This window comes from Elephas maximus, chromosome 2, assembly GCF_024166365.1.
Source record: "Elephas maximus indicus isolate mEleMax1 chromosome 2, mEleMax1 primary haplotype, whole genome shotgun sequence".
NCBI classification, from domain to species: domain Eukaryota; kingdom Metazoa; phylum Chordata; class Mammalia; order Proboscidea; family Elephantidae; genus Elephas; species Elephas maximus.
Genome location: NC_064820.1, coordinates 166,314,823 through 166,338,859, shown reverse-complemented (window position 1 = coordinate 166,338,859; position 24,037 = coordinate 166,314,823). Strand labels below are relative to the sequence as shown.

General features: G+C 42.0%; 1 protein-coding gene across 5 annotated transcripts in view; it reads right to left on the bottom strand.

Moving 5' to 3' along the window:
- LOC126070181 (interferon-inducible GTPase 1-like) overlaps window positions 1-24,037 on the bottom strand; it is a 33,826-nt gene that overhangs the window by 7,593 nt on the left and 2,196 nt on the right. The window contains exons 1-2 of one of the 5 annotated variants that reach the window (XM_049874126.1): window positions 8,803-9,046; window positions 8,032-8,154 (exon numbers count right to left, since the gene is read on the bottom strand). The exons of 1 other annotated variant lie outside the window; for it this stretch is intronic. The gene's annotated coding sequence lies outside the window, so the exon portion shown is untranslated. Of the gene's footprint in view, window positions 1-8,031; window positions 8,155-8,802; window positions 9,047-24,037 lie in introns of those variants that run through there. 3 more of the 5 variants (XM_049874124.1, XM_049874125.1, XM_049874123.1) reach the window with 3 other exon arrangements.

The following is a 24,037-nucleotide window of genomic DNA, read 5'->3' as shown; positions in this document are numbered from 1 at the left end:
CATCTTTATTTGAACACCTTGGGATGAATCCTGCCTGCACTGTAATACCTGACTGATTCTTCCCTCAAATAAGGTGCTGTAACGGTGTCTTAGAAGAAGTACAGCCAGGATGCTCCTTAGAAGCAAGAATGGCGAGACTGCGTCTTACTTACATACTTTGGTCGTGTTGTCTGGAGAGATCAGACTCTGGAGAAGGACATCATGCTTGGCATAGTACAGGGTCAGCAGAAAAGAGGAAGACCGTCAACGAGGTGAATAGACACAGTGGCTGCAACAATGAGCTCAAGCATAACAACGATTGTAAGGATGGTGCAGGACCCGGCAGTGTTTTGTTCTGTTGTGCATAGGGTTGCTATGAGTCGGAACCGACTCAACGGCACCTAACAACAACAACAACAACAACAACGATGCGTCTGTGTCATTTTCTTCCTAAAAGATATACTGTGTCTCTAAAAAAGGGAAAACCAGTTGCAGTGGCGTGGACTCCAACTCATGGTGACCCCATGTGCGTCAGAGTAGAACTTTTTTTCATAGGGTTTTCAATGGCTGATTTTTTGCAAGTAGACTCCCAGGCCTTTCTTTTGAGGTACCTCTAGGTGGGCTTGAACCTCCATCAATCTTCTGCAGTATAAATGAGCTTGGTGGCAGGATGTGTGTTTTGTTGACTGCTCCATCACAGATCCCATAACAGTGTGATAATTGACTCTTTAGGAAGTGAATGGATGAATGAAGGCATTAAATGTGGAAACTGTTTGAACACTGTTGGGGATAGCTGTGCGTATTCTCCAGCCCTAAGCATACAAAACCCAGTACGATTGAGTTGATTCCAACTCATAGCAATTCTGTAGGATAGAATAGAACTGCAAGGCTGTAAATCTTTACAGAAACAGAGTGCCACATCTTTTTTCCTCAGAGCAGCTGGTGGGTTCAAACCGCTGACTTCTTGGTTAGCAGGTGAGAACTTAACCGGTGCACCAGCAGGGCTCCTTCCTAAGCCCATAAAAAGCCCATAGTGGGCCATTAAAGGATAACTCCATTTAGAGAGTGGGGGCAGTATTCTGATAAGGTCAGACAAACTAGTGAACATGAGCTGTCCTTAGAGTTACCAACCAAGAGGTACATAAGCCAATACATGCATAGAGATCCACTACATAAGCAGCCCCTGGTTTTTATTCAATCTAAAGGAAAAATGGAAAAAGCTGTCCAAGTAAAGAACAGCTACAGAACCCTGTTCACTCTGAATGCAGACAGCTGGATCTCCTTGTTTCCAAAGTAGGAGTTGCCACCCACAGTTCTACAACCTCCTGAGATGCTTATTTAAAAACAAAACAAAAATAACAGATCCAGAGAACAAATACCCACAGATGTCAGGAAAAAAGAGCCATTGAAGTTTAGCCATTGGGATCCACAATTTTATCAAGCATTCCTGTGAATTATTAAGGCGTGTTACACCTCAATAGTAGTGACCTCTACTGGTCAGATGCATGACAGGAGGAGGGATACCTACAGTGAGAGAGAGAGAGGCAGAGACAGGGCAAGACAGATAGAGAAAAAGAGGACAAAAGATCATGATAGGCGAAGTAAAGTGTACAGTGGGTCAGCTTATTAAGGCAGATCCTAATGCCTGCATCTGTCCTATAGACTTGTTATGAGTCAAAATCAACTCGACAGCAGTGGGTTTGTTTGGGTTTTTAAGACCTGGATCTTAGAATGTTGAATAAAGGGCACAAGATGGTCTCTGAGAATTTCTATATACAGAATGTCACACTAGGCCTTTAAGAGATGGTACCAGGGCACCAAGACATAGAGTTGATCATTCACATTCTGGCCAAGCTGAGGACACATATATGCCTCTGGCAGAGGTTCTCAGCTTGGGCAATTTTGTCATCCAGAGGACATCTGGCAGTGTCTGGAGACATTTTTTGTTTCTCCCAACTGGGAGATGGGGATTCTAGAAGCATCTAGTGGGTAGAGGTCAGGAATGCTGCTAAACATCCCACAATGCACAAGATAAGCCCTTCTCCCCTCTCCCCATCGCTTAAAACCAAGTATTATCCAGCAAAAATGTCCAGAATGCCAAGGCTGAGAAATCCAGGACTCTGGTAATGGTTGAACAATGCAGTCACACCTCCTTCAAGGGATGTCCAGCACAGAACAGTCCAGGAATACTGGGGTGGAGAGCGCAGGACAAAGCAATGATTTTGGAAGAAATTACTTTCATAAATATGTGAGGCCTGGTTGGCGGGATTCATTATTAGTGATGCGAAATATTCTACTGGAAAGGAAATAAAACATATGAGAAATGTGGAGGAGTTCTTTCAATGTGTCATATTGGAGGCAGGAGACTGGGGTTTAGGCAAATGTTGAGAATTTTTATGACACTTCTGATTGCCCATTATCCATTTTCTCACACCCATCCGCAGAGAAGATTGGCAGGTGGGGAGGAATATGAAGGAGGCAGGGACCAGGAGAGGCTCACAGCAGGGAGTATGATAGCTCATCCCCAAGTGATACACATACAGCCAATGTAAGGCTGTCCACTGAGCTCTGCAACCCTGGGCAAATGGGCCCAGAGTGCCCCAGGAAGGTCTGGTGCAACAGCCTGGGAAGCCTGAGAAGCAGAAACTCGGGGGCTGGGAGGATCCAAGTGTGGAAGCAGCATTCATTGCCAAGGCTCCAGCTGTGATCATACCTGGCTTTTGACCTGGAAGATGTGGCTAAAGAGTATAATAAAAGAGAAGTTCAATCTGCAGTTAATTCTAAAAATGAACACTAACGAGTTCACTGAGGAAGGGGAATGGTTCCCCTCAGGCATGGCAGAATGGTGCTGCAGGAGCAAATGGTGGGCTTTAGAAGGTTTCACACTCTCAATGGACTGCCTGATCCATTCAGGCCTGATCCTATATTTTAAAAGTGTTCACTGTAAAATTTGGCCTAGAGGCACAGCTAGACGGAGAAGTGAGTGGTTGCTTCCATTTACTACCACAGTGACTAATCCACTGATTAATGATAAAAACAAGCACAGATTGAGATCTCAGAACTCCGGATGACAACTGTGGTGTTGGAGAGTCAGTAGGAGTCCAGAAGCAGGGAAGAGAAGGAACAGGGAAGGCGCAGAAGCTGGGAGAACCTACCTACTAACACCATGAGCGCTTGCTCATTGCAGGCATTTTGGGATGGGTCTGGACAACACCCCAAACAGGGAACGCAGAAAGGGAGCTAATCTGAGGAAGCTCTAGCCCGATTTCGTAAGGCAGCACAGGTTGGCCATGGAAATTTGCCAGCTGTGCAATTGGGAGGATGTGAAGGGAGACTGTGATGCTGTAAGAGAGTGCTGTTGAATCTCACTGAGGACTGAGACAGACAGGCAGTAGGACAGGGAGGAAATGCAAGGCAGCAGGATGAGGGGAATACTTTGGACAGACAGAAACACAGAGGGAAATGGCTAGCTCCTTGCCCATCATGGGACACCACGGGAGAGCCTGTGAAAGGGCATGCATGAGGGAAAGGCATAGACAGCCCACCACTTTCACCTCAGGAAAGTTGAACTCCAGCACTTACGTCAGAGTCTACAACCAGCTAAATGCCCCCTTCGTGTGCATGTGTATTGAATTCCGGAGATCAAGCACCCAGAAGTGAATCAGCACTGAAAAAAACCTAAGAATAAGCATGCCCTCTAGTCATTCTCAGATGATACCAAGCTCACTGCCACTAGGTTGATTCTGACTCGTAGTGACCCTGTGGGGTGGAATGGAGGTGCCCCGTGGGATTCCCAGGGCCATGAGTCTTTGTGGAGGTGTGCTGCTGCAGCTTTCTCCCATGGAGCAGCTGGTGGGTGTGGACCACAGCCTTTTGGTTGGCAGCCAGGTGCTTGGCTGCTATGCCACCAGGATGCCCAAATTAAAAAAAAAAAAAAACACAAAAACCAGCATACAGAATTTAAAGTTAAAAAAAAAGTCTCAAGTTCAAGAAAAAATACTAAACCACACCAAATCACAAGAGAGGAGGGACCAATGAAAAAGAAAACAACTAGAAGAGGAAATTTCTTCTATGGAGGCCAGACTAATGCAGTGTTGATAATTTTCAGACTGTGGAGCTAAATATGTTTAAAGAAAGCAAAAAGCACAAAGAAAACAAACTATTGGAGGTCAGGAAACCAAAGGAGGAACTAAATGAGAGACTCAATAAGGTAATTGAAAACAAACAAACAAAAAAAGAGAGAGAGAACTATTGGAACTGAAGAATAAAGCAAATGAATTATAAAAAGCAAGAGAAACACTCAACAATAGAGTCAAACAGACAGAAGATACAATAAATGAACTGGAAAACAAAATAACTGAACTTACCAAGTCTCAAGGTGAAAACAACAAAGAAAAGCAAACAAATCCAAAAGAAAATGTGAGATTCAATTAAGAAATCTAACATTGGAAGTATTGGAATTCCAGAGTGCTGGGAGCCAGGCTGCAAGGGCAGCCCCTCTGCACCCACTGCCCCCAGCATAAACATCGAAGAATTCCTGAAAAGTCAGGAATATCTCTGTCATCTGTGTTATGTTTCTGTTTCATTTTCAGCCTGTGTATAGCAGAATGTATAAGCATAAAATTCCATTATAGATTTAGGGACCTTTGGAGGGGGGCGTCCTACTCATAATCCCCTGGTGAAATCCCGGGTAGGGACAGCCCGTGTATTACCTGGGGATCAACATGAAGTTGTCTTAGGGGGAAAACGAATAGCTCGACTATGGAAAACAAAAACAGGATGGTGGAATCCTGGTATTTACCGAGGCCCTTTTGTGATTAAACCACCACCCACTCATGATCCCATAAAAGTGGAAAAACAAAAGGCAGTGAGTTCTCTCAGCCGATTTCTCAGCCAATTACAGGTCGACCTTCTCGTCTACCCCGCTCACTGCTGCGCTTGACTGGTCTTTGGGTATAGAGATTGGGCTAATTGTCCTTGGCATAATCGTGGACAATATGACGTAACCCAAAGTGGCTGGACTTCAAGAATTTGGCCACCCTGGACAAAATGGACAAAGCCTATGTGGCAATGGTTTTTGCAAAAAGATTAATTATTATAAAAACTGTGGAAGGTATTGCAAGATTAAGCATAAGTGTAAAGCAGTATGAAGTCAATTGTTACTTTGTGTAAAAATAAATCAACAAAATATTCTCTTCAATTAAACAAAAACTCATTGTACTTGTGTGCATATGCGGAACTGTACTATGTGTCACTTGGAAAATTATGTCTCTGGGAAATGATGTTATCTATAATGATTATATCTTGTACTGCCCCTTTATTGATCATGCGATGTTATGCTTTTGTAAGCTTATGATATAAAAGACCATGTAAAAAATAAAGAGCAGGCTTCTTTTTCTGCAGAATGAAAATATAAGACACACTACGTCTCATTCTTTTTCGCCAAACTCTACCCCTCCTCTGGTGACCCTGTTCTTTGCTGAGGCTGGCCCTCGGCACCAGAGCACCATGGCAACATTTAAGGCATAGAAATTATTTTCCAAGAGATAACCAGAAAGAAATCCCCAGATCTGAATGGAGAACCAAACTTGCGTATAGAGGAAGCTACACAAACTCCAATTAGAAGAGACACAAAGAAGATCAACTCTGCATCATATCCTAATAAAATTCTTCAAAACCAAAGACAAGGGGAGAATTCTGAAAGTCGCAAGAGAAAAATGCAGTATAACATACCAAAGAGCTTTCATAAGAATCAGTGTGAATTTCTCCCCAGAAACCCTAGAGGCCAAAAGACAATGGAGTGACATATTCAAAACGCTGAAAGAAAACAATCGCCAACCAAGAATCCTTTTCCCAGCAAAGTTGTCATTCAGAAACAAGGGGGGAGTCAAAACATTCCCCCCAAAACAGAAGCTCTGGCAATTTGCCACTGCCAGCCCAGCTCTGCAAGTATTTCTCCAGGGAGTACTCCAAGTGGAAAGGTAAGAGCATTAAATGAGTAATCATCCATGCATGGGAAGAAAATAAACAAAAAATATGAGAGAGAGAGATCACCCCACAAAAAACGCAATAACCTGGGCAATCATAAAGACCAAGTACATGGTATTTTCAGGGAATACATTCAATAATTAAATCCCACAAGCAATACAATATCAAGTTTGTAAAAAAATAAGTACAAAGTAAACTATATCAAACATAAGTTGTATATTGATGTTAATAGAGACACACCAACAGAAATGGGGGAGGGAGGATCGAAAGGAATAGATTTTATTATGTTAAGGTTGTATGTTAACTGTTGTTCATATGTTAAACATTGTTGCAATTGTAGGTTGTGTCATGTAACACATGCGATAACCACTAAGAAATGACCAAGAAAAAACATTCAGAAGAAGGAAGATAGCACAAAGGCGCATCACAAGGCAGCAGCCAAATACAAACAGAAATAGAAAAATCAGGTTAAGAAAGAAGACATGAAACACTCAAAAAATATGGAGCAAAATGAGTGAGGTAGACACGTCGTTTTCACTAATAACCTTAAATATAAATTGTCTAACCCTCCCTTGCAAAAGATAGAGAGTGGCAGAATGGATAAAAAAACACAATCCATCATTTTGTTGTCTACAAGAGACAAACACATCTTAGACATAAGGACACAAACAGACTGAAAATAAAAGAACGGAGAAAAATGTTCCATGTAACCAATAAACAAAAAAGAACAGGGGTGGCTATGCTGATATCAGATAAAATAGACTTTAAATCAAAATCTGTTACAAGAGATAAAGAAGGACATTACGTAGTAATAAAAAAAGAGTCAATCCAGGAGGAAGACAACAATTATAAATGTATGTGCTCCTGACAGCAATGTACCAAAATGGATGAAAAAAATACTGACTAATATGAAAGGAGAAATAAACAACTCCACAATAACAGTAGGGGACTTCAACACACCGCTTTCAATTATAAACAGAACATCTAAGAAGAAGATGACCAAGGGCACTGAGAATTTAAATAAAACCATAAGCCAACTGGACTTAACGAACATACGGGTATGTGTTGCTTAACATCTGTTTGGGCAAAGTCCGACCACATGTACATTCGTGGTCCCATAAGGTTTTTTTTTTTTTTCTTAAAGGAAAGGCAGTTTTCCTTTTCCTTATTATTTCCACTAGTAGTTTTAATGACCCCAACCCAGACTCATGAAGCATGGGACCATGGTGGGGGTGGGGAGGGGGGATAAAGACAAGTGAGGCAGAGGACATGGGTCTGGGTGGGGGTGTCAGGCTTTGTCCAGCGAGCAGGTGAGTGGCTGTGGCAGGTGAGTGGCTGTGGCAGGTGAGTGGCCGCGGCGGGGATTGCAGGCCCAGGCTGCTCCTGCTGCTCTGGCAGGCAGAACAGCAGGAAGGGCTGGGTGCTCTGCTATCTCCTTGCTTGCTTCACCTTGTTTGCTCCTGTCACTATCGTCTCAAGTGCTGCCTGTCTCTTCAGTCTCCACTGGCAGCTCCAGCGGCAGCAGTGGCAATGAGGATGACCAGAAGTGGGCTTCCATAAAATTTTAATACCGTGTTCACAGACTGTCCAAAACACATAAGGTCCTATTTCACAGAACATATCATACTTGTATAGATAACACTTTACCCAGCATCAGAACAATATACATTCTTCTCTAGCATGCATGGGTCATTTTCCAGAATAGACCGTGTGGGAGAACACAAAACAAGTCTCAACAGATATAAAAGGATTGAAGTCATACAAAGCAGCTTCTCTGACCATAACAGTATGAAGCAAGAAATCAGCAACAGAAAAAAATAAGGGAAGAAAATAAATATAAATACATGGAAACTAAATAATACACTACTAAATAACTATTGGTCATAGAAGAAGTCAGAAGTAAAATTTGCCTAAGTGCTTCTTCATGAGCACAAAAGGTAAGGATTGTGAAATATCAACCATTATAAAAGGACGCATCACTAAATGGCATTATACTTTATCAATTTATCCTGAAAGGCCCTAGTTTTCTTCACAAATGTAAGAGAAGATTATCAGTATCCTTACCTGACAATGAAAACCCAAAAGCACTCCCAGATCCTAGAAACTCCACTAACAGCAGAAGTGGAGTGCAAACGGGGCTTCTTCACTCCTATTCTAGTGTTCGTGGAATGGAAGGAATGAAAAGTGCTGGATGGGGAGAGGTATGAAAAGATCACTTGAAAATAACATAAGATTGAGACACACAAACCCATATTTCTTGTGTTTACCCAGAACCAAAGCCAGTGCCGTCGAGTCGATTCCGACTCATAGCGACCCTATAGGACAGAGTAGAACTGCCCCATAGAGTTTCCTAAACCATAAAACATCTGGTGATACGTACATTTTAAACTATTCTATGGGGAAGTTCTAAGAAGCACTCGTGGTGCAATGGTGATGAGCTCAGCTGCTGACCACAAGGTTGTTAGTTGGAAATCACCCAGTGGCTCCAACGGAGAAAGACCTGGTCATCTGCTTCCCTAAAGACTCTGGCTAAGAAAGCTCTATGGAGCAGCTTTACTCTGTCACATGGAGTCACTGTGAGTCAGAATCAGCTCGATGGCACCCAGCAACATGGGGAAGCTCTAGAGGAAGGCAACAAAACTGAATAAATTTCCCCTGGGAAATAAATAACATCCAAAACATTCGCTTTAGATTTTCCTTAACTTGAACAGTTAACTACAACCATCAAGGAGCCAGTCCTGCCGCCTACCAGTCAGGGCTCTCTAGCCTCCAGACTGAGCAGCCCAGCTCTCCAATCCATGATCCTAAATGTTTTGTTAGCCGGTGTTTACTTACAGAAAGGAGGTATTTTAGTTCAGAAATCAGCTCTGAATTGTCCTGCTAAATTACCAGAAAATCCTGTGTCTGATTGATGTGGCCACTGGAGTCCAAAGCACAGGAATCTTCCTCTGCTGTGCTCCAGTGGTCCAGTCTCTTCAGCTGACACCCAGGTTCTCTTAGCCCTTATAAAGCAACAGCAGTAATGCAGCTGGACAGAAATTGAAGATTTCCCTGACTCCTACCCCACCCCTCAGTGTGAGGCTGACTAACCACAACGAGTGGGGAGCTGGACACATCTCAATATCTAATGAACTTCCAGGAATGGAAAAGTGAAACTGGACTTGTTTGTCTCCTCTTCCCAACAACCGAGTCAATTCTCAGAAGAGAAATATGAGGAGCCCTGAGAGAGCAGGTCAGCTGTGTTATTTTCAACTTACAGCTTGGTAAGTGCGGAGAGCACAGAGAAACAACTTAGAAACAAGTTGAGGTGTCCTCCAGGACCCCGGAGAGGTCCTTTTCTCCTGACCCCTGGCCCCACAAATTCAGCCTGAACTAAGATTCACACAGCAGGGACTCTGAGTCCTGTGCAAATGCCAGTTACACACTCACTGTGACCCTCCCCTCTCCCAGCCCCTATGACTATAAGGGTAGGTTTGTTTCCCTCAGACTACTATTGTCATAGGCTCAGAGTGAGACTTGGACAGTGGGTATGAGAGTTTGGGGTGGAGTAGTGAGAAGGCAACGAGAATGGAGGAGGAAGAAATCTGTATTGATGAAACCACATAGCTGGGCAGGGCTGCATACACTCAAGGCCCCTTCACACCCATCAGATCTCTGATGGTTCTCAGTAACTGCAGGAGGGGTTTGCATTTATCCCTGTTCATTCAAAACAATTTAGACTCTCTGAGGATTAAGTCCCTCACTCAAAACTGCACAGAGAACAGGTGGAAGACCTGGGACTCAAAACCACATTTTGACTTTTGTCTTTCAGTCAGCAGTTGACTGAAGGCTTCTAAACATTGAGCCACCTTTGGTAATGGAAATCCAGAGGGTAGTAAACACACACAGACCGATTTCATCTGTCTTGCAGCCTAGTGAGGAGGAAAACCTTTACAAGTCACTATTAACAACCGATTCAATGATCCTAAGCGTGCACGATGCTCTGCTGGACAAATATTGAGGAGGACAGGGTCAGAAGACAGGGGCGTCATCTATTACAGTGTTTGTGGTGGTTCTATTTTCGTTTGGGCCCCAGAAGCAGCTTTTGGCAGATATAACTTGAGCGCTTTCATAGACTCAGGACTGTGTCATCATTGTCTCTTCTACTTGGAGAAAGGGTGGGGTGGTCTCAGCAGAAGTAATGGCCTCTTAGAAGTCTATTATACAGCTCTGGATAAAAACTTTTAAGAGAGGCATGGCAGACAGGATGAGAAGGAAACTCTTTCCTTTTATCTCCCTCTCTGATTTTTCTGTTTCTCCCTTTCCTTACCAAGCTACATCCCCTCCCCGACAATATATTCTTTAGAGGAACAGAAATGTGACTAAAGGAGAAACACGCCCTGGATTTCAAATTTAGAATACTCACGGGGAGCTACCTGCAGTGTGGTGGCAGTAGTGTCACACCTTGTCTTACTTCCGGGAGAATGAGAACCAGCATTACCATCAGCCCAAAGCTGATTCCTGTGAGGTGGAGGTCAGACATACCTCCACTCCCCAACGTTTTTTTTTTTTTTTTTGTCTTTTATTTTAATAATTTTTATTGAGCTTTAAGTGAACGTTTACAAATCAAGTCAGTCTGTCACATATAAGCTTACATACACCTTTCTCTATACTCCCACTTACTCTCCCCCTAATGAGTCAGCCCTTCCAGTCTCTCCTTTCGTGACAATTTTGCCAGTTTCTAACCCTCTCTACCCTCCTATATCCCCTCCAGACAGGAGATGCCAACACAGTCTCAAGGGTCCGCCTGATACAAGTAGCTCACTCTTCATCAGCATCTCTCTCCAACCCATTGTCCAGTCCCTTCCATGTCTGATGAGATGTCTTTGGGAATGGTTCCTGTCCTGGGCCAACAGAAGGTTTGGGGACCATGACTGCGGGGATTCCCCTAGTCTCAGTCAAACCATTAAGTCTTGTCTTTTTATGAGAATTTGGGGTCTGCAGCCCACTGATCTCCTGCTCCCTCAGGGGTTCTCTGTTGTGCTCCCTGTCAGGGCAGTCATCGATTGTGGCCGGGCACCATCTAGTTCTTCTGGTCTCAGGATGATGTAAGTCTCTAGTTCATGTGGCCCTTTCTGTCTCTTGGGCACATAGTTATTGTGTGACCTTGGTGTTCTTCATTCTCCTTTGATCCAGGTGGGTTGAGACCAATTGATGCATCTTAGATGGCCACTTGTTAGCATTTAAGACCCCAGACGCCTCATTTCAAAGTGGGATGCAGAATGTTTTCATAATAGAATTATTTTGCCAAATGACTTAGAAGTGCCCTTAAGCCATAGTCCCCAAACCCCCGCCCTTGCTCCACTGACCTTTGAAGCATTCAGTTTATTCCGGAAACTTCTTTGCTTTTGGTCCAGTCCAGTTGAGCTGACCTTCTATGTGTTGAGTATTGTCCTTCCCTTCACCTAAAGTAGTTCTTATCTACTAACTAATCAGTAAATAACCCTCTTCCACCCTCCCCCCCCCGCCTTGTAACCAGAAAAGTATGTGTTCTTCTCAGTTTATACTATTTCTCAAGATCTTATAATAGTGGTCTTATACAATATTTGTCCTTTTGCCTCTGACTAATTTCACTCAGCATAATGCCTTCCAGGTTCCTCCATGTTATGAAATATTTCACAGATTCGTCACTGTTCTTTATCGATGCGTGGTATTCCATTGTGTGAATATACCACAATTTATTTAACCATTCATCTGTTGATGGACACCTTGGTTGCTTCCAGCTTTTTGCTATTGTAAACAGAGCTGCAATAAACATGGGTGTGCATATATCTGTTCGTGTGAAGGCTCTTATTTCTCTAGGGTATATTCCGAGGAGTGGGATTTCTGGGTTCTATGGTAGTTCTGTTTCTATCTTTTTAAGAAAACGCCCGATAGATTTCCAAAGTGGTTGTACCATTTGACATTCCCACCAGCATTGTATAAGAGTTCCAATCTCTCCGCAGCCTCTCCAACATTTATTATTTTGTGTTTTTGGATTAATGCCAGCCTTGTTGGAGTGAGATGGAATCTCATCGTAGTTTTAACTTGCTTTTCTCTAATGGCTAATGATCGAGAGCATTTTCTCATGTATCTGTCAGCTGCCTGAATATCTTCTTTAGTGAAGTGCGTGTTCATATTCTTTGCCCATTTCTTGATTGGGTTGTTTGTCTTTTTGTGGTTGAGTTTTGACAGAATCATATAGATTTTAGAGATCAGGCGCTGGTCGGAGATGTCATAGCTGAAAATTCTTTCCCAATCTGTAGGTGGTCTTTTTACTCTTTTGGTGAAGTCTTTAGATGAGCATAGGTGTTTGATTTTTAGGAGCTCCCAGTTATCTGGTTTCTCTTCATCATTTTTGGTAATGTTCTGTATTCTGTTTATGCCTCGTATTAGGGCTTCTAACATTGTCCCTATTTTCTCTTCCATGATCTTTATCGTTTTAATCTTTATGTTTAGGTCTTTGATCCACTTGGAGTGAGTTTTTGTGCATGGTGTGAGGTAGGGGTCCTGTTTCATTTTTTTGCAAATGGATATCCAGTTATGCCAGCACCATTTGTTAAAAAGGCTATCTTTTCCCCAATTAACTGACACTGGGCCTTTGTCAAATATCAGATGCTCATATGTGGATGGATTCATATCTGGGTTCTCAATTCTGTTCCATTGGTCTATGTGTCTGTTGTTGTACCAGTACCAGGCTGTTTTGACTACAGTGGCTGTATAATAGGTTCTAAAATCAGGTAGAGTGAGGCCTCCCACTTTCTTCTTCTTTTTCAGTAACGCTTTGCTTATCTGAGGCTTCTTTCCCTTCCATACGAACTTGGTGATTTGTTTGTCCATTACATTAAAAAATGTCATTTCCCCAACGTTTTTACCAATTCTGACACCAGCAGTCCTCCCCACGTCCCTCCCTACTTCTCTGCCCTGTGCGATAATTCATTGCAATAAAAAAGCCGCACAGAACTCACAAATCATACTCACAGTTATATGGTTTATTAGGGAAGTAACATGGGATCAGGATTAACTTAGGAGTAACAAGACTAACTCAGGGTACAGTTCTTCAATCAGGGCAGCTTCTTCTTGGCTGTTGCTACCATGCCTCTGCTCGGCCCTGGCCTCCTCTGCCTCTGCTCAGGCCTAACCTCTGCCCCAGCTGGCCTCTGCCCCTCTCAGGCCTGACATCTGCCCTGCTTAGGCAAGTGTTTCAGCTTTTTAGTTCCAGCAACAAGTGTTTGGAGGCACTCTACTCTGCCAGCAAGCCTCCTGCCCGAAGGCCCTAATCTCTCTCGCTCCATAGTTGGGAGAGCCCTCTGTAATCGCCTCACTGTACGGGCTGGGAAACAAACCACACCGTTTCATGCCAATCTCCTGGTTGTGCTGCCACCACTTCCCTGTTACAGCTCTGTCTTCTGGGTCTAGGAGGTTCTCAACACAGGGACCCTCGTTCCAAAGGACCAGTTCTGCTTCAGGCCCTTCTTCTTGATGGCAGTGAGGTCCACCTCAATGTCTGTGGGATGGGTGCTTATATAGGCAAGTAGCTCAATCCTATTGGGGGGATTTTATACACCCCATTTGTGTAATAGCTGACTTTTCTGCTGACGGTGACTGGCTTCTTGCCTGGGTAAAATTAACAAGCTTCTCCAAAGGACAAGGGCAGCTGTGTCAAGGGGAACTGTAACAACTCCTCAGGGCTCAGGGGAAAAATCTCCCAAACTGTTTTCTTTTTCACAGAACTGAGGCAAAAGACCATGTAAAGAAACTCACTTCACCACACTACCTCTGTCTTAAAGGCAGAGAATACTGCTTTGAAATATACCAGAGGAAAGGTATCATCCTGAGATAAAATAAATCTAGCTTTAGGATTTTCCATAAACCTCTGATTTGAGAAGTTTCTAGAAAGATAGTGGTAGGCTGAGATAATTAGAAAGTTGTAATTAATAAGGAGCATAACTCCTCTCATATTATTTCCAGTGCTCAAATTACAACCCAGTCAAAACCGGAATGAATTCGTTCCATATAATGGCAATGTGACTATTACTTAGATGCTTCTGCTGTCATGATTCCCTTGGACAGCCTGAATTTGTAGCCTAGGATGAGTGTTTGCTTGCTTCTCATATTCTCTTCCTGACTGAGGCTACTTCTATTGATTTCAGCATGGAGAGATGGAATTTCTCGATTTGAATGGTCTGGTAAAAAACAGATGGATGGACGCACATCAATGGCAAAGGCTAGATCTGCTAGGGACGGGGGACTTGGGAATCGTGGATTTTCAGAATAGAGGTGTCCAACTGGCCTTTTTCTCCAACTGGAAGCAAAATTTCAGCTGCATTAAAGAAAACTGTCCTCTGCGGCCACAGCTCTCCCCTTCTACCTACAATTTTCCTGTCCACTTTCTGAAGACTGAAGCATGGGGACGTTATCAGGCTCTCTCCATTGTGTGTGCACCCATGATCAGTTCACACCTCTTGCATTTTTACCTGCAATGATCAGCACCATGATCAAAGTGGTGTGCTGATAATCAAGTCTTGTTTGCCTGAGAGGAGTCGAATCAGCCATCACCAGAGATGAATCTTCAAGCCCCTTTAAAATCAATCCACAAGGGAAGCAAGGCTGGACTTTGGACCAGGCTGGTTTTGGGATCCATGAAGGACTCTGATGCTTTAGACTCTACCAGTTCTCCAAGCCATGTCTCAGTCATTCCTCAGTTCCCTTGTATCCAGAAACACTGATCATTCCCTAGATCACCATTTTTCACATTGTGGCACATGAACCATTTAAAGGTTGTAAAAGCAACCAAGTGGCTCATACTAACATTTTTAATGATGGAACAGAATAGAGACTTCGTCAAGTGTATTAATGGCAAATACAGTTTTACAAAACTTTTGTTGTGTGTGTTTCTGCACGTGCATGCATACGTCCTAGTCTAGGATCCTTAAAAATGATTAATGCTACTGCTTGATTTGGAAGCTGTACTTCCAGGACAGCGAGAAGCGGGGAAAGGAGAAGTGAGTTCAGAAAGGATGGGAGACAATGCAAGGTGATACATTAAGCTGTTCGTCACTCTACATAATGAGCCACAAGAAACACAGTCTATCACTCAGCAAACACACTCTCTCAGGCTCAGAGTATCTTTAGAGAGGGTGTGCCTTGGAGAAGTCCCTTGGAGTAAGAAAGGGGAATGGAACCACTGGCTGGTCCTCTTTGGCAATGTGTTTGGTTTTCTGGGTATCTCTATACTGGAGCCAAAAGTAACATTTCCAACTACCTACCAGTTAAAAGAAGATGGATTTTCTTTTTCAAAGGAAAAAAAAAAAATACTCATCACAACCAAAAGATAAAATGTGCCAAGCAAAGTAATACTCAGGGCTCCCAGACAAGAACCCCTCGTCCATCTCTGCAGCACAGCTCTCCTGGGACTGTCGCCTGACCTCAGGCAAAGTCAGGAGGGAACCCAGGGCTCACTTAGGGAACAGAGGATGGATCCAGAAGAATCCTATCCCATATATCCTAAGGCTGTGTGAATGTGTGTGCTTTTGAGCAGGGTTTGAAACAGGTGTCTTCAAACCCTGCAAAAGGATTCAACAGCCTGCAGGGAACCAAACCCTATCTCCTGGCGGTGGGTGGAGCCGGCTGCTGGGGCTCTGGCGACAATGGAACAGGTGTAGTGCAGCTGCAGGAAATGGAAGGGAAAGCTCATTCAGAAATGAGTCCACACAGACAAAGGTGGTGGATCTGGGGAGGGCAGATGGTAACTAGGAAGCAGTGTCAGATTGACCCTTTGCTCTCTAAAACTTAGTCACAGAATGAAGCTTAGGTAAAGCAGACCAGGAGCCTCAGAGAGTTTTACATCCAGTGGGCTGCCCACGCAGCAGGGGAAAGAGCTGGAGTCCGATTTTGGGATTTTGGCTTAGACTTCCTCATGCTGACCAAGGGGGATTAACAAACCCTCACCTGTGGGCAATCGAAGAGAACACACATAATAGAACTTTTAGGCTAGGAAGGATTGTGAGGACTTTGGACATGAAATCTTTTGAACACGGTGTGTTTTGATCTGTGTCAATAAATGGAGTTGATTCCACATCACGCGAGTGTCCACCATAATCTAGGCACTGTCGCAGGTGCGGGGCCTGAAACAGTGAAGAGCACAACGCTGTGCTCTGGGAGAAGTTCCATTACTCAGGCTGTAGGCCACATTCTCTCCTTCCTGGCTGACATACCTCAGAGGAACTTGGTCAAAAATAAATCTGATACCTTTCAAGACCCAGAGAGTACTGTCTTATACCCACTGTCTTCGAGTTGATTCCTACTCATGGCAACTCCATGTGTTACAGAGTAGAACTGCCCATGGGGTTTTCTGGGCCGTAATCTTTAAGGGAGCAGATCGCCAGGCGTTCCTTCTGCAGTGTTGCTAGATGGGTTTGAACTTTCAATCTTTAGGTTAGCAGTCAGGTGCAAACAGTTTGCATCACCTAGAGACAGGCTAAATGGGTTTCCTAAATAATATGCTTTTGGGAGTTTAAAAGTCTTCTCTCCAGGTCTCCATAGCTTTTTTTTTTTTTCTTAATAGATTTTATCATGCCAATTGACTTAGATGTCCCCAAACCCCTGCCCGCCCTGCTACGCTGGCCTTCGAAGCATTCAGTTTATTCAGGTCACTTCTTTGCATTTGGTTTAGTCCAGTGGTGCTGACCTTGCCTGTATGGTGTGTTGTCTTTCCCATCACCTAAATTAGTTCCTATCTACTTTACTATCTAGTGAATTCTCCGCTCCTACCCTCCCTCCCTCCCTCCTCTCATAACCATCAAAGAATATTTTCTTCCCTGTATAAACTATTTCTCGAGTTCTTATAACAGTGGTCTTATCCAATATTTGTCCTTTTGCAACTGATTACTTTCACTCAGCATAATAGCTTCCAGATTCCCCCATGTTATGAAATGTTTCACAGATTCATCACTGTGTGAATATACCATAATTTATTTATCCATTCATCCGTTGATGAGCACTTTGGTTGCTTCCAACTTTTTGCTATTGTAAACACTGTTGCAATGAATATGGGTATGCTTATATCTGTTCGTGTAAAGGCTCTTATTTCTCTAGGGTATATTCCAAGGAGTGGGATTACTGGATCTTATGGTAGTTCTATTTCTAGCTTTTTAAGGAAGCACCAAATGGATTTCCAAAGTGGTTGTACCATTTTACATTCCCACCAGCACTGTAGAAGTGTTCCAATCTCTTCACAGCCTGTCCAACATTTATTGTTTTGTGTTTTTTGGATTAATGGCAGCCTTGTGGGAGTGAGATGAAATCTCATTATAGTTTTGATTTGCATTTCCCTAATGGCTAATGATCATGAGCATTTCCTCATGTATCTGTTAGCTACCTGAATGTCTTCTTTAGTGAAGTGTCTGTTCATATCTTTTGCCCATTTTTTAATTGGGTTATTTGTCTTCTTGCAGTTGAGTTTTTGCAGTATCATGTAGATTTCAGAGATCAGGCGCTGATCGGAAATGTCACAGCTAAAAACTTTTTCCCAGTGTGTAGGTAGTCTTCTTACTCTTTTGCTGAAGTCTTTGGATGAGCATAGGTGTTTGATTTTTAGGAGCTCCCAGCTATCTAGTTTTTCTTCTGCATTCTTGGTAATGTTTTGTATACTGTTTATGCCATGTATTAGGGCTCCAAATGTTGTCCCTATTTTTTCTTCCATGATCTTTATTGTTTTAGATTTTATATTCAGGTCTTTGATCCATTTTGAGCTCTTTTTTGTGCATGGAGTGAGGTATGGGTCTTGTTTCATTTTTTTGCAGATGGATATCCAGTTATGCAAGCACCATTTGTTAAAAAGACTGTCTTTTCCCCCATTTAAGTGTTTTGGGGCCTTTGTCAAATATCAACTGCTCATATGTGGATGGATTTATGTCTGGATTTCAATTCCGTTCCATTGGTCTATGTATCTGTTGTTGTACCAGTACCAGGCTGTTTTGACTACTGTGGTGGTATAATAGGTTCTAAAATCAGATAGAGTAAGGCCTCCCACTTTGTTCTTTTTCAGTAATGCTGTACTTATCTGGGGCCTCTTTCCCTTCCATATGAAGTTGGTGATTTGTTTCTCCATCTCATTAAAGAACGTTGTTGGAATTTTGATCGGAATTATATTAAATCTATAGATCCTTTTTGGTAGAATAGACATTTTTGTAATGTTAAGTCTTCCTATCCATGAGCAAGGTATGTTTTTCCACTTATGTAGGCCTCTTTTGGTTTCCTGCAGAAGTGTTTTGTAGTTTCCTTTGTATATGTCTTTTACATCTCTGGTAAGATTTATTCCTAAGTATTTTATCTTCTTGGGGGCCACCGTAAATGGTATTGATTTGGTGATTTCCTCTTCAAGGTTCTTTTTGTTGATGTAGAGGAGTTCAACTGATTTTTGTATGTTTATCTTGTATCCCCATACTCTGCTGAACTCTTCTATTAGTTTCAGTAGTTTTCTTGAAGATTCCTTAGGGTTTTCTGTGTATAAGATCATGTTGTCTGCAAATAGAGATAATTTTACTTCTTCCTTGCCAACCTGGGTGCCTTTATTTTATCTAGCCTAATTGCTGTGGCTAGGACCTCTAGCACAATGTTGAATAAGAGTGGTGATAAAGGGCATCCTTGTCTGGTTCCTGATCTCAAGGGGAATGCTTTCAGGCTCCCTCCATATAGGATGATGTTGGCTATTGGCTTTGTATAAATGTCCTTTATTATGTTGAGGAATTTTCCTTCTATTCCTATCTTGCTGAGAGTTTTTATCATCACTTTTCGGCATCAATTCATAAAATCATGTGATTCTTTTCTTTTGTTTTATTTATATAATGGATTACATTAATTGTTTTTCTAATGTTGAACCATCCCTGCATACCTGATATGAATCCCACTTGGTCATGGTGAATTATTTTTTTGATATGTTGTTGGATTCTATTGGCTAGAATTTTGTTGAGGATTTTTGCATCTAAGTGCATGAGGGATACAGGTCTGTAATTTTCTTTTTTTGTGGTGTCTTTACCTGGTTTTGGTATCAGGGATATGGTGGCTTCATAGAATGAGTTTGGGAGTATTCCGTCCTTTTCTATGCTCTGAAATACCTTTAGTAGTAGTGGTGTTAACTCTTCCTTGAACGTTTGGTAGAATTCTGCAGTGAAGTCATCTGGGCGAGGGCATTTTTTGTTGGGAGTTTTTCAATTACATTTTCAATCTCTTCTCTTGTTATGGCTCTATTAATTGTTCTACCTCTGTTTGTGTTAGTGTAGGTAGGTAGTGTGTTTTTAGGAAATCAACCATTTCTTCTAGGTTTTCAAATTTGTTGGAGTAGAATTTTTCATAGAAATCTGATATAATTCTTTTAATTTCAGTTGGGTCTGTTGTGATAAGGCCCATCTCATTTCTTGTTCAGGTGATTTGCTTCCTCTCCTATTTTTCTTTTGTCAGTTTGGCCAATGGTTTATCAATTTTGTTGGTTTTTTCATAGAACCAGCTTTTGGTCTTGTTAATTCTTTCAATTGTTTTTCTGTTTCCTATTTCATTTAGTTCTGCTCTAATTTTTATTATTTGTTTTCTTCTGGTGCCTGAGGGTTTCTTTTGTTGCTCTCTTTCTTTTTGTTGAAGTTGTAGGGATAATTCTTTGATTTTGGCCCTTTCTTCTTTTTGGATGTGTGCATTTATTGATATCAATTGACGTCTGAGCACTGCTTTCACTGTGTCCCAAAGGTTCTGATGGGAAGTGTTTTCGTTCTCGTTGGATTCTATGAATTTCTTTATTCCATCCTTAATGTCTTCTATAATCCAGTCTTTTTTGAGCAGGGCATTGTTCAGTTTCCAAGTGTTTGATTTCTCTTCCCTGCTTTTTCTGTTATTGATTTCTACTTTTGTGGCTTTATAGTCAGAGAAGATGCTTTGTAATATTTCAGTGTTTTGGATTCTGCTAAGGTTTGCTTTATGACCTACTATGTAGTCTATTCTAGAGAATGTTCCATGTGCACTAGAGAAGAAAGTATACTTGGTTGCCGTTGGCTGGAGTGTTCTGTACATGTCTATGATGTCAGGTTGGTTGATTGTGGCATTTAGATCTTCCCGTGTCTTTATTGAGCTTCTTTCTGGACTTCCTGTCCTTCACTGAAAGTGGTGTGTTGAAGTCTCCTACTATTATTGTGGAGCTATTTCACTTTTCAGTGCTGATAGAGTTTGTTTTATGTATCTTGCAGCCCTATCATTGGGTGCATAAATATTTAATATGGTTATATCCTCCTATAACCATAGGATACGTTATATCCTATGGTTATATCCAATGTAACAATATAATATGGTTATATTGTCCCTTTAATCATTATACAGTGTCCTTCTTTATCCTTTCTGATGGATTTAACTTTCAAGTCTATTTTGTCAGAAATTAATATTGCCACTCCTGCTCTTTGGTCATGGTTGTTTGCTTGATATATTTTTTCCATCCTTTGAATTTTAGTTTGTTTGTGTCTTTAAGTCTAAGGTATGTCTCTTGTAGGCAGCATATAGATGACTCATGTTTTTAATCCATTCTGCCACTCTCTGTCTCTTTACTGGTGCATTTAGTCCATTTACATTCTGGGTAATTACGGATAGGTATGAATTTAGTGCTATCAATTTGATGTCTTTTTTTGTGTGTTGTTGACAATTTCTTTTTCCCACTTGATTTTATGTGCTGAGTAGATTATCTTTATATATTGTCTTTTCCTCATATTCGTTGTTGTTGATTTGGTTTCTGCTGAGTCCCAGTTTTTTTCTTGTATTTTATTTTGATGGGTAGGATAGTTTGTCTCCTTTGTGGTTACTTATTATTTACCCCTATTTTTCTAAATTTAGACCTAAATTTTACTTCTTTGTATCACCTTGTCTTCCTCTCCATGTGAAAGATCTATGACTACATTTCTTAGTCCCTCTTTGTTGTTTTAATGTTGTCTTCTTTTACACAAGAACATTGCTGTTTCCCTGTTTTGAGCACTTTTTTTTATCTTGATTTATTTTTGTGATTTCCCTGTCTGAGTTGACTTCTGATTGCTCTGCCCAGTGTTCTAGTGTTGGGTTGATGCCTGATAGTCTTTATTTTCTAAGCAAAGAACTCCCTTTAGTATTTCTTGTAGTTTCAGTTTGGTTTTTACAAATTCCCTAAACTTCTGTTTATCTGGAAATGTCCTGATTTCACCTTTGTATCTGAGAGACAGTTTTGCTGGATATATGATTCTTGGTTGGCAATTTTTTCCCTCAGTTTTTTAAATAAGTCATCCCATTTCCTTCTTGCCTGCATGGTTTCTGCTGAGTAGCCTGAGCTTACTCTTATTGACTCTCCTTTGTAGGAGATTTTTTGTTTATCCCTAGCTGCTCTTAAAGTTTTCTCTTTATCTTTGGTTTTGGCAAGTTTGACCATAATATGTCTTGGTGACTTTCTTTTAACATCTATCTTATATGGACTTTGATGAACATCTTGGTAACTATCTTCTCATTTTTCACGATATCAGGGACGTTTTCTGCCAACAAATGTTCAACAATTCTCTCTGTTTTTTCTCTTATGTTCCCTGTTCTGGAACTCCAATCACTCGTAGGTTATTTCTCTTGATAGGCTCCCACATGATTTTTAAGTTTTCTCCATTTCTTTAAATTCTTTATCTGATTTTTCTTCATATATATTGGTGCCAAGAGCTTTATCTTCAAGTTCACAAATTCTGACTTCCAATTGCTCAGTTCTACTCCTCTGACTATCTATTGAGTTGTCTAATTCTGCTATTTTATTGTTAATCTTCTGAACTTCTGATTGCTGTCTATCTATGGATTTTTTCAGCTTATTACATTTTTTGTTATGTTCCTGAATAACCTTTTTAATTTCTTCAGCTGCTTTATCTGTGTGTTCCTTGGCTTGTTCCACGTATTGCCTGGTTTCCTTCCTGATGTCTTGAAGGGTTGTGTATATTAATCTTTTGTATTCTGCCTCCGGTAGTTCCAGGAAGGCACTTTCCTCTAGAAGATCCCTTGATTCCTTGTTTTTAGAGCTTGTTGAGGTAACTATGGTCTGTTTCTTTATGTGACTTGCTATTGACTGTTTTCTGTGGGCCATCTTAAGTTATCATGTTAGTTTATGTTTCCTTACTGTATTGTAGCTTCTTGCTTTGTTTTGTTTTGATACATCCAGATGGGTTGCTTGTGTGAGTTAGCTCGATTATTTTCACCTTTGGAGCTCTGATGTCCTGCCCCTAGATGGCTAGAGCTCAGGTATATCAGTCTAGGAGTCCATTCCGTTTTCTTGTATGAATTCAGCTCAGGTTTCCAGGTAGCTGATCATCAAGTGTGTGGTACAGGCTCTGTCCTATAGTCTTAAAGGGGTAGGGGTGTTTGGTGTAGGTACCGGTATCTGATTGCACCAGGGGTCATGCTCTGAACAAGGCAGAGGGCTGAGAATCATCCCCCAAGTGTCTCTGGGGAAAGCATTTCCCTCTTCCCTAGAGCGTACAGTGGGTAGCTTCTGCAGACAGACCATGGGCACATAATGTTTTTGGTTGTAAGGACTTGGAGGTACCAGTTACCCTTGGACCCCTGTTGCAGGTGGCTGGGTGACCTGAGTGAAGCCACCACTCCTTAGGCCGCTTATGTGGGTAGGTGAGGGCCCCGTTTAATAGGCAAAGCAGTGTTAAACATCAAACACCCAGCTCTCCACCTCACAGCTGAAATAGTTGTAGTCTGCCAGCAAGGGCCTATTCTCCTGAAATAGGCCCACACAGGTCCATGCAGGGGTGAAAGGTACTCAAAGTCCACAGATCATTTATGTCTGGACAGGAGCCACTTCTGTCCTGAGCTCGCCTAGTTAGTGGAGCTGGCAAATTCTCTTTTCCCCCAATTGTGAATTTATTCCTTTTCCACGACTGGAGGATGGCTCTAGGCACTCATCAGAGCCTATCTCAGGCCCAGGTAAATGAGCAGCTGCTGAAGCCAGCTTGGGGTTGGAGGCATATATGCAAGTATTTAGATTTTGCTGAGAGCGCAGTTCTTCTCTGGTTCTGAAGGTGTGAGTAGGCTGTGTGGCTGGCTGCTTCTCCCTGAGGAAACTGCGGCTGAACGCTAGTACCAGCCCACCGAGGCCACTCTTGGGAATGGTGCCTGAGGGCTTCTAGCGATTCAGGTCCGCTAACTCCTCTTTGCTTCTGAACTGTCTCTTCATGCCCCTGTCCCTCAGTTTGTTTTCTAACCTTGCATTTGATGTTCAGGGCTTCTCACTTGTCATAAATATACTTGTTTCACTTGTTTCTTTGGGTCTTTGTTGTAAGAGGGCTTGCCAGAAGCGTCTGTGTATTCTGCCATCTTGGCCCCACCTCAAGTCTTTTTTTTCTTCTTCTTTTTTATTTTGATAGGTAGGTTTCTTAGCTTCCTTTGTGGTTACCTTAAAATTCACCTTTATTTTTTTGAGTTTAAACCGATTTTTTATTTCTTGATATCACCTTAACTTTCTCTCCAAATGGAAGTTCTATGACTACACTGTTTATTCACTCTTTTTTGTTTTGACATTGACATCATTTACATGTTGATGTCTCTGGTTCCCTATTCTCAGTTTTTTAGCTTTGATTTTTTTGTGTCTGAGTTCCCTATCTGGGTTGATAGCTGGTTGATTTGCCCCGTATTCTAGTCTTGGATTTTTGTGTGATATCATTGGTTCTGTAGTCTGAGGACTTCCTTCAATACTTCTTGTAATTCTGCTTTGTGTGTGTGTGTGTTTTTGTTGTTTTTTTTTTTACAAATTTCCTTAAGTTATGTTTATCTCCTGACCAAGTAGCCTTCTTTTACAAACGCCGTCTAAAAATGCACCCTAGGTGGGTACTGTTTACTGCTGAGTACAGGCTGTGCCATGATGGTTGTGGGGGTCAGCACAAGGCCCTGATCGTTCCGAGACCTTTTCTGTGACTATGTCTGTGACCCAAGCCATCCTCCCCAAACCTGTGGGCCCATCTGTCCACCCAGTACTGGGCCCTGTGGAAGAGAGAACCTTTAGCTCTGTGGCCTCAGA